This window comes from Sturnus vulgaris, chromosome 3, assembly GCF_052056855.1.
Source record: "Sturnus vulgaris isolate bStuVul1 chromosome 3, bStuVul1.hap1, whole genome shotgun sequence".
In the NCBI taxonomy this organism is placed as follows: Eukaryota; Metazoa; Chordata; class Aves; order Passeriformes; family Sturnidae; genus Sturnus; species Sturnus vulgaris.
In genome coordinates, this window is record NC_142245.1 from 14,738,915 (window position 1) to 14,750,079 (window position 11,165).

The window sequence follows — 11,165 nt, forward strand, 5'->3', positions numbered from 1 at the left end:
CTAGACATTCAGGCTGCTGAGGCAAGAGACAGTCATTCCTACTATTGCTATAGCCATCTGTTACCCTGTGTCTCGGGACAACAATGATTTCTGACTAATGCACTTCGTGCAAAAGCACAGACTTTACAAGAAATGACCTGTAATTATTTATGAGTAGTCAGATGAAGAAATTAGTCAGTCTACTAATGTGGCAAAAGTATCACTAACAACACTGGTCAGATCAAAAGCAAAGACTGGGTACATTTTTTTTCTAACCCTTAGGACAGCATGGAATGTCCATGCTCCAGTGAACTTAACGTTGCACTATGATCTTGGAGGATACTTTCCAGACCTATGGTCATAGGCAGTGTTACATAAATAGTGAACGTTCTTTTTTGTGGACAGCATTTGAAGCATTTAATTTTCCAGTGCAAACTGATACCCAGGCCCCTGCAGAGAGAGCAGTGCTGATGCAGAGATGAGCAGTGAAAAGCAGCCCTTAACTTCCTGCAGCACAAGCAGCAGTCATTGCACCTATAATAATCCTGTGTTAGGCATAGCCCTGGAATTATTCCTGTTTTATACTTCCAGTGAAACAGTGTACCAATGGACATATGGAGAAGTAAGGAAAGAGAACAGGACATATCTGTATTGCTGTGAGCTTTCATCTTCTGAGTTACTGAGCGTAGGCACACGTATGGTCAAGGAGATGGACAACAAAAGCAGGGTCAGCAATGAGGTGGGAGATGAAAATAGGATAAAATGAAAGGGAATGTGATGCAGTGATCCCATAATTTCAATGGCTGGTAAAAACTTTCTCAATCAAGCCAATATCTGCAGCTACTGTGATAAACTGTCAGTATTTGTGGCATTACCCAATTAAATGTTTAGAAGTTATCAATGTAGCTGATCAATGGTAGTTCATTTTGCCTATTCCTGAGACTGTTTATGTGTCAGGTTTCTTACATTAATTCTCTTGCACTCTACCTGGGCCTTCCTAGCTGTGATAGCCAAGAATAGCCCCACCTGTCCAACAGTGATTGTCAAAGGACAGCAGCAAGAATTATATCTTCACCAATGTGCAGACCATCCTGGAATATTACATAAATTTTTTGAAGCTGAAATTGTCATGGATCCTTACTGTTACCTGCTAGGAGTTTCCTTAGAGATTCTACTCGAAGGGAAAAATCAGGGTTAGCCTACAGGAGATGTTGTACTAAGAAGTAGGTGCAAAATGAGCTACCAGACACGCTATCGTTTCTTGAGGGGCAATAGCAGAGAGAAAAAGAAACACGGGAAAATAAATTGGAAGGATGGAAACTGATTCCTTTCATAGGAGATCTTCAGTATGGTACAGACATTCAGAGCTGATGGTGCTTGTAGAGAGAGCCTGGATCCCAACTGAAACCATGGTACTATGAGAACAAAAGCTAACAGAATTTTTACAATAATCCAAGTATACTCAAGGTAACAAAATAATAATATCCTTTTTTTAATCCTTATTTCCCCACCAGCAATGTGCCAATAGGCAACAACTGGGCTTTTTCTAGTTGCTGGGTTTAAGGAATAGCCCATTTTCTTCACAACTTTGGCCAGCCTGCCAAAGCTTTCAATTAATTCCAAATATAACTTTCTCTGCTGTAGCATGAAAACATATAAAATAGTGGTTGGAGTGTATTAAGTTGCTGTACACAAGTCAAAGAGTCCACAGACAGCAATATCTTTCCAGTGCAATCAAGCTGGGTGAGAATTGATTCAGCAAACTGGAATCCAGGTGGTTCTAATCCTCCCATCTCTGACCCACTGAGCCATCATTTTCCCTACCAACTGTTCCTGGAAATCAGAACTTCCACAAAGTTTTGCCGTGGCTGTCTAAAAGTGCTGCAAAGTGGTATGAAGCAAAAAAAAATCAGCAAAAAGCAGCACAGTCAGTGAGAGTTAGGCAGGAGTCTATAAAAACAATGCAGAAACACAGAACTGAGCTGATGACGTTCACCTGTTCATTCTCTGAGGAGACTCTAGAGGGTCTCTGATGCACCCATTTGGACACTAGCATAAGATTCTTCACACAAGATGAGCTAAAAAATGCTCATAAATTATTAGCTAGGATGAAAAATGAACTCCCCCAAACACTCCACACTCTGGTGACAGACCATCCAGAGAATTTTGACAGGGATCACAAGTAATACATTATCATCCATACATTCCAAGGCATGTATTTCTTTACAACACTTTATTCATCTTTCAGCATTTGTCACAATTTTTTGCAACTATGGCTCCTTTTTTTACTCCTCCTACAATTCATATGAGTAAATAATTTTTTTATCAGAGTATAAAAGTGAAAATGTTGCTTTTACTGTCAGATACAGAAAAAATAATATACAAAATAATGCTTTTCCAATTCACTCATATTATTCCCACGGTATGATATCAATTCTTCTGCTTTTATGCTTTATGAAAATTGCAAAAAAAAAATCAACATACGCTGCAAGCTTGTGTGGTGCTCTGTTACTTTAGTGAGTTTCAGCAAGCAGACATTAAAGTTTTTCTGCCAAGAAGTGGTCCTTATGTTTAATTTCAAGTTGATCACAAGGCTAGTAGAGTTGCAAAGGTGTTTTAAACCTTTCCCCGTAAAAACTAGAGAAAAACAGCTCTTCCACAACTAACGGCAGAGCAAACATATTTTCGAACAATCATATAAAACTCAGGATTAATTTACTTTTAGGCGTCATAAGCCCTGAAGGACTCACTTGCTAACTAGCTCATGGAAATAATTAATGCTGGAGGTCATGTGGTCTTTACATTAAAATGTCAAGAAAGTAATTTCCTGGGAATCTCATTAGCACAAAGCAAAAGAATACACAATGTAAACACCCACGTTTTCCAGTCCAGACTTTCATTATTTTTTTTACTTACTTATTTAAATTGGATAGTTTTAGTACATATAAAAATGTGTATTAATATTTAGTTTTACAAGGGATTTTATTACCATACTTGCAGACTATTTAATACAAAAACAAGTAGATAATTCAAATGGCTGCTAATCTGCTAAGTCTTGCTGACCCACTCCAAAGATGGGTAAGAAAACATGAGAGGCTCCCTCTTTTATATAGGGAGTATAATTTTGTATAGGGAGTATACTATATAAATAGTGCCAGTTTATTTCAGCCTCACAAGACTTTTGAAGCTAATTCCATGCACTTCTTTAACCTCACGCACTTTTTTAAGGAGAAGCCATAGGGATCTGCAACCATGCCAGGCATCCAGGTACTTCAGTGTACAGTGTCCACTGTTATAAATGGCCATTTTTAGAGCTGTATAGTCAAGAACTCCAAAGTGATGAAATATCAGAGTGAAGTCTGGAGTGCCAGTTTTATCTGAACCCTTTGTTTGGGTGTATTATGAGATCTTCTTTAATTACATGAGCACACACTGCTTTTCCAACAGAATGCCTGCCTTAGGGCACAATATGGATGTGGCTCACTTACTTTGCAAGTAGTCAATATTTTGTGCTCGCTTTGCTTGAAGCGCTTTATTTACTATATCAAATCCAGCCCTGAAAACTGACATTGCTTATCCCACAGTTATTTCTGTGGTGCTTTTCAGTATAACATTCCAGAATCACAAAACTCAGACTCACAGAATATTCTGATTGCTTCATAAATATTAATTATATCATTTTCACAATGCATGTGAAAAGTGAGCGAATAGTATTTACAGACACACATCTGAACTCAGGAGGAACCTCATAATTTGCAAGTCGTATCATTACAGTTTTTATAAATTAGGGGAAGCAAGATTTGCAGGAGGAGATACTGCTATCCCTTGACCAAACACCTACTGATTTCCTGTTCTTGCTTGTTCCTCTAGAGTGAGCATTATGATATCTCCTTCTGCCCTGTTTTTTTATCCAGCTGTGTCCAATTCCCTCCTACTGTCCTAAGTTCCTTTTTCCAGTTTAGTTTTCTTTCTCATCTTTAATGCTGCCTCTAACTCTTGCTTCAGTTCATAGATTGCAAAGTCTTATCCTTATTCTTCCACTGTGCCCGGACTTTGAACTTTCCTCCCACCTTTGCCTATTTTTTGCCTATATTTACTTTCTCAGCTAATCATTTTTTTGGTGAGCATCATGTCTGCACTCAGCCTCACCAGCAGTTTCACCCCAGCTGCTACACTGCTCCTATGAATGCAGCAGTTATGGAAATCAGTTGTTTTCTCACAGAGATGCACCTAGTGAAGCGTACAATCAATGCTCATTGCTAAAAAATAAAAATCTGTTTAAGAGCTAGATCTGCTGTAAGATTCAGGGAGAAACGATCAGAATTTGAGTGTTCAGTTGTTCAATTAAGGAGAGACACAATCTACTAAATAGGTTTTAACTGTGCTGAAATCAAACTGACAGAAGAAATCTTCCCCAGGCTAAGGACCACCAGTGTGATGGGTGTCTCTGTATATCCCTGACTAATGATGGTGTATCATGAGCAAATATCTAGGTTCCACCTTAAACACTGAGCTCATGGTGTAGTTGTTATCCCTAAAAGACTGACGTTTTCTATGACATAGTGAGACAAAGAAAGAGTAAAGCAAATCTGCTCAGGAGAAAAGTAAGCAGTGATTACATTATAAGAAAGATTAAGTGGTTCTGGAAAACATTAAAGAAATACCAGAACTGACTTCTAAATCCTTTCTCTTCATTACAGCTGAAAGTAAAACACAGTTATGTTATCTCAATCAGCTTATATTATACAGCTCAAAAATCAAGCCCATGTCAATTCTGTATACAGCAGCTTTTAAACCTCCAGAAGATTTATAAGTTGTTTCTCTCTTGCATCAATCCTTTCTAAATCTCAAAAAAAAAGCACAACAAAATAACCAGATCTTCTCCTTGAAATTTCTTTCACATAAATAACCTTATTAAGCAACTATGAAAATTTCACATAATGAAAAAACTCACATGACTGGGCTTCCCCTGTTGTGGAATCATTCCTTCTTTTCCACCCTACTAAAAACACCATTTTGTTGGGGCTTGTATTTCAAAATAATTTTTCTTTTCTTTGTGCTCTTTGGTTTTGGTGTTTGTTTTTGGTTTGTTTTTTTGTTTATGTTTGTTTGTTTCATTTTTTTCTGGCACAGATTCTCCCATGCTTAAGAATATGAATTAATAACCCTAAACTTGAGTCTAACTTTTGGCATTAGTAGGGTTTCTGATGCTCTCTCATATTGACAAAAATAATGATGACACAAGTGCAAAGTGTATTTCAAAAGTCGTTCATTCCACTGGCTATTTAGAGGTGTGATAACAAAAATTGTTCTCCTTTTGTATTTTTATTTACTAGGGTCCTGAAGAAAATTATCCCTGTTCTGCTGGAACTTTTCGTGGTCCTAAATTAGTTGTTAATTGCTGAAGTTAAAAGTGACAACTTTCCTCAGTTAATAAAGGCACCTTGAACATAAGAAGCAACTCACAAATTACAGTCACAATCTTGTGGGTGCATAGATCTTATTATCATCACTCAGAAATTTTGCTTTTTTTACAAGAATGGCTCCAAAAAAAATCAAGTATTTAGGGCATTTATGTCAGTTTATCTCCAGATGACCACTTTAAGTGTACATATTTTTGTCAGCATGATGAGCATCTCTCCACTAATATGTGGACATACACACAAATACCTCTCAAAGACCTTTATGTAGAGTTTACTGGAATTCAAGAGGAAAACAGTGGCTTGAGTACAACATTGAAAAAAATGCAAGTGTAAGAAAATACATGTTCGTTGTGAATTATTATGCTTGTTTTACATGGCATAACTCAATAATGAATCACTACAGAATACTGATCACATCTATTTACCATATTCATATACACTCATCAAATTATATTTCAATTTGATCTAATTAAAATGTTTCACATTATTATGCCTTTTAAAAATGGTGTCAAGATGAAAACTACCAGTTATTAATGTCAAACCTAGTCTCCAGATCACAGTGCAATTTCCAAGTTTTTTTTCTGAACTATCTTCTGTGGAGCGTCAGTAAATTTTTTACTTTGATCTGCACAAAAATAAATCCTTAAATTCAAATGGGAAACTTGTTGTACTAACATTTTAAGGGTGTAGTCCTCAGCAGCCTTCAGAGCAGCACTAGTAATGATAGAAGCATCAAATATTAAATATGTGATAGAGTCATAAAAGGATTGCATGCACAGGGAAATTCACAGTTCCAGGTAATATCAGAAATTAATGTAAAAGAAGATGGCAAGCTGCTGGATGACAGTAATGCCCTGGAAACTTTGGAAATAACTTGAGACTTAAACATTTCTTGAGAGCATACTATGATGGAAAATCAGAGATTAAAACTCTCTGGACTTCCCACCCACAACTTCGGGCCTTCCACGTAGATGAAGCAAAGCTATATTCTTGATATGTAAAACACTCTGCATTCAATCTCCCTGAAACTGGGCTGCAGCCTGATGGGCTGGGACAGAGATACAGCAAAGACTGTGGGTAGCCAGTGTCTTCCCAAAAGACAAAAATGGATTAATGAGTTACTCTAGTGCATTAATTTTGAGAAACTCACTATATAAATTGTATTGTTAAAAAGGAATCCTCTTGCCCTCTTGAGTAAAGCTCATGATGATCAGCAAGGACAACTCAGCCAAGGAGACTCACAGTAGAAGGAGAAAATGTTAAAACAAGCTGGGACAAGAAGCAATTGTCATAATCATGTCCAGCTGAGGGAAATTTATTGTCAGAGAAATTATGTGCATCAAAAGTTTGTTAGTTTACATATTCTAAAAAGAGGATTATGTATTCATTAGAAAACCACATAAAATTTAAACAAGAAATGCATTATATTTGTTTTATATATACTGGAAATAAACTGAGCCATTTCTACAATATAGCCATATTAATTTCACTTCACAGCGTCTTTAATTGAAAAAAACAATAGCTCTCTACAGACAGAGTTATCACTTACAGAGTTGCTGTGAGATGGAAGGGGGATTTTATGGTCACCTACTGAGGTTCATATGAAGGAACAGGACAAGCAGAATGGCCATAATAGCTTCTTACCGTCCTATAAAAAGTGTGATCTGACTGTGAAATGGTTTGAAAAAACTTTCACACAGAGCACTTCTGAGTGCTGCCAATCTCAAGAAGTAACAGTGACAGATCATTGACCATAATACCCAATAAACTCTTTTCTCTGGTCTTGCAGCTGGAGAAGGAGAAAGTGATATAGGGGAACACCAGCGATGAAAGGGAATTTTCTTTTTTAACATATTTTAAATAATATTACAAATATAAATATTTTCTATAAAGAATTAAATATAAAATATTTTAAATCTTTTCTTTTTAACCACTGTCATTTAAAAAACATACTTCTGCTTGCAGAACTTTAGCCAGCCTCACCCTTCCCATTGCACTTCTCTCTCCAGAACCTTTATGCAAGGTCATTAAAAAATATGCACTCTTCCCTCTAGGAAGGCAGATCTGTCTGCCTTGAAACCAGACCATTGATTTCATAACATGCAGCTTTTAAAGTGTAAAAGCAACTAACAGCTTCGGACAGCAGTGTTGTGGGCTCCAGATTGCTCCCTGCCACCGTGGCCTCTCTGCATGTGTGTCCCCACGGCTCGCGGCCGCAGCCAGCGCTCTCCTGGAGGCTCTCAGACATAAGCGAGCCTCATCAAGAGAAGTGTGAAATCACAACAAAGCCAGCTCTTCCCGTTTTGCAGATGGTGAGCTGCCAGGAGGGATCAGCCCAGACTTTAATTGCAAGGCTGATGAGAGAGGCAGGCAAGATGGGAAGGTACATGTTGTGGTGTGGGCAGATGATTACATAACAGCGAGGCTGTCACACACGTGGTGCCAAATGAATCAACACACGCCTAAAAAAATGGCACCATCGTGGTTTTCCGCACTCCAGAAACAGAGGGATTAAGTACTCTGCATGCTAGCAAGCTTCTTTGGGTCTGATCAAGGACCTGGTAAAATTATTATTATTAAAACTTAAAAGAATCTTCTTTTTTAAACTTGTCCCAGGAAGGTACAGAGTTAGCCAGATGCACGTATACACATAACTCATATATATACATTCCTGTGTTAATACTCACGTGCTAGATGCTCCTGTACATATCCTTATGTAGGAATTAATTTTTTTTCTTTAGTAATATATTTTACCCTAAGGCAGGGAAATGTTCTCTCTTACTCCAAGAAAATTTCAAAGAAGTTACAACTTGTGGATCTGCATACTCCTAATAATTGTCTTACTTTTCTACATTGCCCAATAGTGGCAAAGTTGTGCTTATGCCTCCCCAGAGCGAGGAGATATCCCTGAGCCTCTATGCTTCTTTAATGATGGCAGAATTACAGAAATGTTATATCAGCTGCCTGTCATTGGAACAGACAGAAAGGAAGTCAATAATCACCAAGACAGCTGAGTGAAGTTTAAAATCTATACTTGACTGAAGATATGTCCAAAAATGCCTTAAGTATCACCTTTATGTTTGCATTGTAAAAATCAGTTTCTCAATCTAAGTGCCAGGAAATCAAAGTTTTCATAATCTAATGAAAGGATGCCAACATGTGAAACAAAATGTGTAAGGAAGAGGTAGCAGGCACCAGGCATTGAGCTGTTTCCATATGGGTTCTATTACATGGGTTTTCTATTTCTATAACGTAGAAGGAAGGAACTCATCCACAGCTATTTATAAGTGTCACTAACTTAAGTGATTGTTTTTATATCCTAGGTTCATAATTAAATGCAAAAGAAAGGAAAAAATTCCATAAAATAAATAACCTAGATTATGCAAATATTTTGTACTGAAACACTTTACTTGAAAAACAGCAGTAGAAGTGAAATATTCAAAATCTGTGCAACATAAAGGAGATAATTCCAAATACAATGAATATCATACATTTCCAAAAAGAATTTTTGTCTTGAAGAAGAGAGATTTGAAGCTTATAACAACTGAAAAATTACATATTTATTTAAGGGTATTAACCTACTCATATGAGGTCTGGGAAATTTTAACCAATACTGCTTTTTAAAAATATTATCTGTTATAATTGTGTTTTTCCTTGTATGACAAGAAAAGGATAATTTTTTTTCTGGGAAGAACTGTTGAATGGGTAACACAATTGGCTAGAAAGCAATAGAAGTATCGGAATACATCTTTGTCTTTTTTGCTCTTTATAGACTTGAATATAGCACAGGTCATCATCATCGCCATGCTTAAAGAGGCACCTGAGAGTCAAAACTCCTGCTTTCTTTTTTTTTGTTTCCTTTTTTTTTTTTTTGTCCAGTATTCATTCTGTGCTTGAGATAAACCATGAGCTCTCACTGTCATACATTTATCACTGTCATAGCCTGCAATATTTTTTGAATCTGAAACGTGCCTCAAAGCCTACTTAATATCAGAAAATAATATTCTCTTCCCTGGAACAAAAATACTCCTTAAATATTTCAATAAAAGAATACTGTCTCTTCCGACAAAGACGTGGAATGCATTTCAAAATTTGCCTTGTATTAGACAATACCTGTAGTTCTAGAGAGTAGTATAAGGGGTTTTGTGGTAACTGAATGCTACAGTCCATTTGGGCTGTCGATTTGCAAGTTCTGACCACAATTCTACAGTAGAAGTAAAGACTAGAAAATAGCTATTTTTAGCTGTGTGCATTACCCAAACTTTTCTTTTTTTTCCTCCTGGAATGCACAGATAGACTAATGCATAATTATCCAGATTTCATTAGGAAAATTCTTATACCTTAGTTCCTTTTCATGCTAGACAGAGAGGAAAAAAGTTTCTGCACTAGTATTTATGTCTCTCAGATATATTTTATGGTTGTCTATTTGATTTGAACTTCTAGCAACCACGGATTATTAACAAGGAAAGAAAAATATAGTTTGGCAAATTGTCAATGGAAAAACTAAAAAAAAAATATTTTAATTATTTTGAAAAACAGGTGAAAGTATAAAGGTTTCATCTAAATATTTTTACTGTATACAGACACTGACAAAAGGCAGTTGCTTTTCTTTTTGCAGCTAATGCAGACTCAAAATTCACAGGGACACTGATGCCACCCTTTGCACACTGCCTGCTAAATCTCGAACAGAACCTGCTCCCCATTAGGGATGTAAACACCAGTACTCAAGATATGTACATTTGTACTGGATTGCAGACTTAATGCACTGAGCTTGGTGACTGCTGGATAAAGCAGTAGCAAGAAGGCAGGATCTACAGAGAAGAGGTCATGGAATAAAGATTTCCCTGCTTCATTGCTGTTAATTCGTGGGCAAAAGAAGCTGAAGCTATACAAAATAGCAATAGCAGTTGGGACATGTTTGTGAGTACAGTTGAAATGCAAGCTGTAAAAGCAGCCTCTCAAACTGATTTGTCCATAATTTTCCCCCTAAATTTAAGAATAACCCCTTATTAGATGAAGTAGACAAATAACCATATAATGAGAATGACAGCACTGAAAGAAAAAGCTGTCAGTCAGCAGTCTACATTGATCAGAAGGACAGCTCAATCAGAGATTTAGCAGATGAGACTATGATTTGTTTTGTCCTCATTTTTCGCCCTCAATTCTTTTCCACAGTGTATCATTGAAAATAACTAAGATTCATAATAAGCTTTTGATTACATTACCAGATAGGATAATTAAAATATCAGGATGCATCCCTCTAGTAAGAGTTTTTCAAATCATGCTGTGACATTCTCTGGCAATTCAGAAATTTTTCTTTGCTTTCTCAGTATCAGCCAATGCTTGTTGATTGCCACAAATCTGACCAGAAAGAAATCACCTACTTTTTGTAAAGAAAGATTTAACCTAAACTACATACATTTCTTCAGGGTTTTATTTGGAAGATCCTAAGTTTAAACCTAAGATGAGTTATTTAGGGTGCATTATTCTCTGAGACACAGGAAATAATGAGTTACCAAACAATTCACCTGCAAGCAGGTGAGCAACCAGCCATCCCTTAACACTGCCTGCACCTGAACAAGCACATGTGAATCACCTCTAACCTATTTCGGGTGATGAAAGATTAACAACACAAATTTTGAGCAAAGCTTGGTGTATGTACTGCTAGAGGAAAGCATGCTGGAAAACATTCACTGCCATCCCCAGCTGTCATCTCCTCCCTTCTTTCCCTCTCTTTAACTGATCACAGTTTTGCTCTAAAAC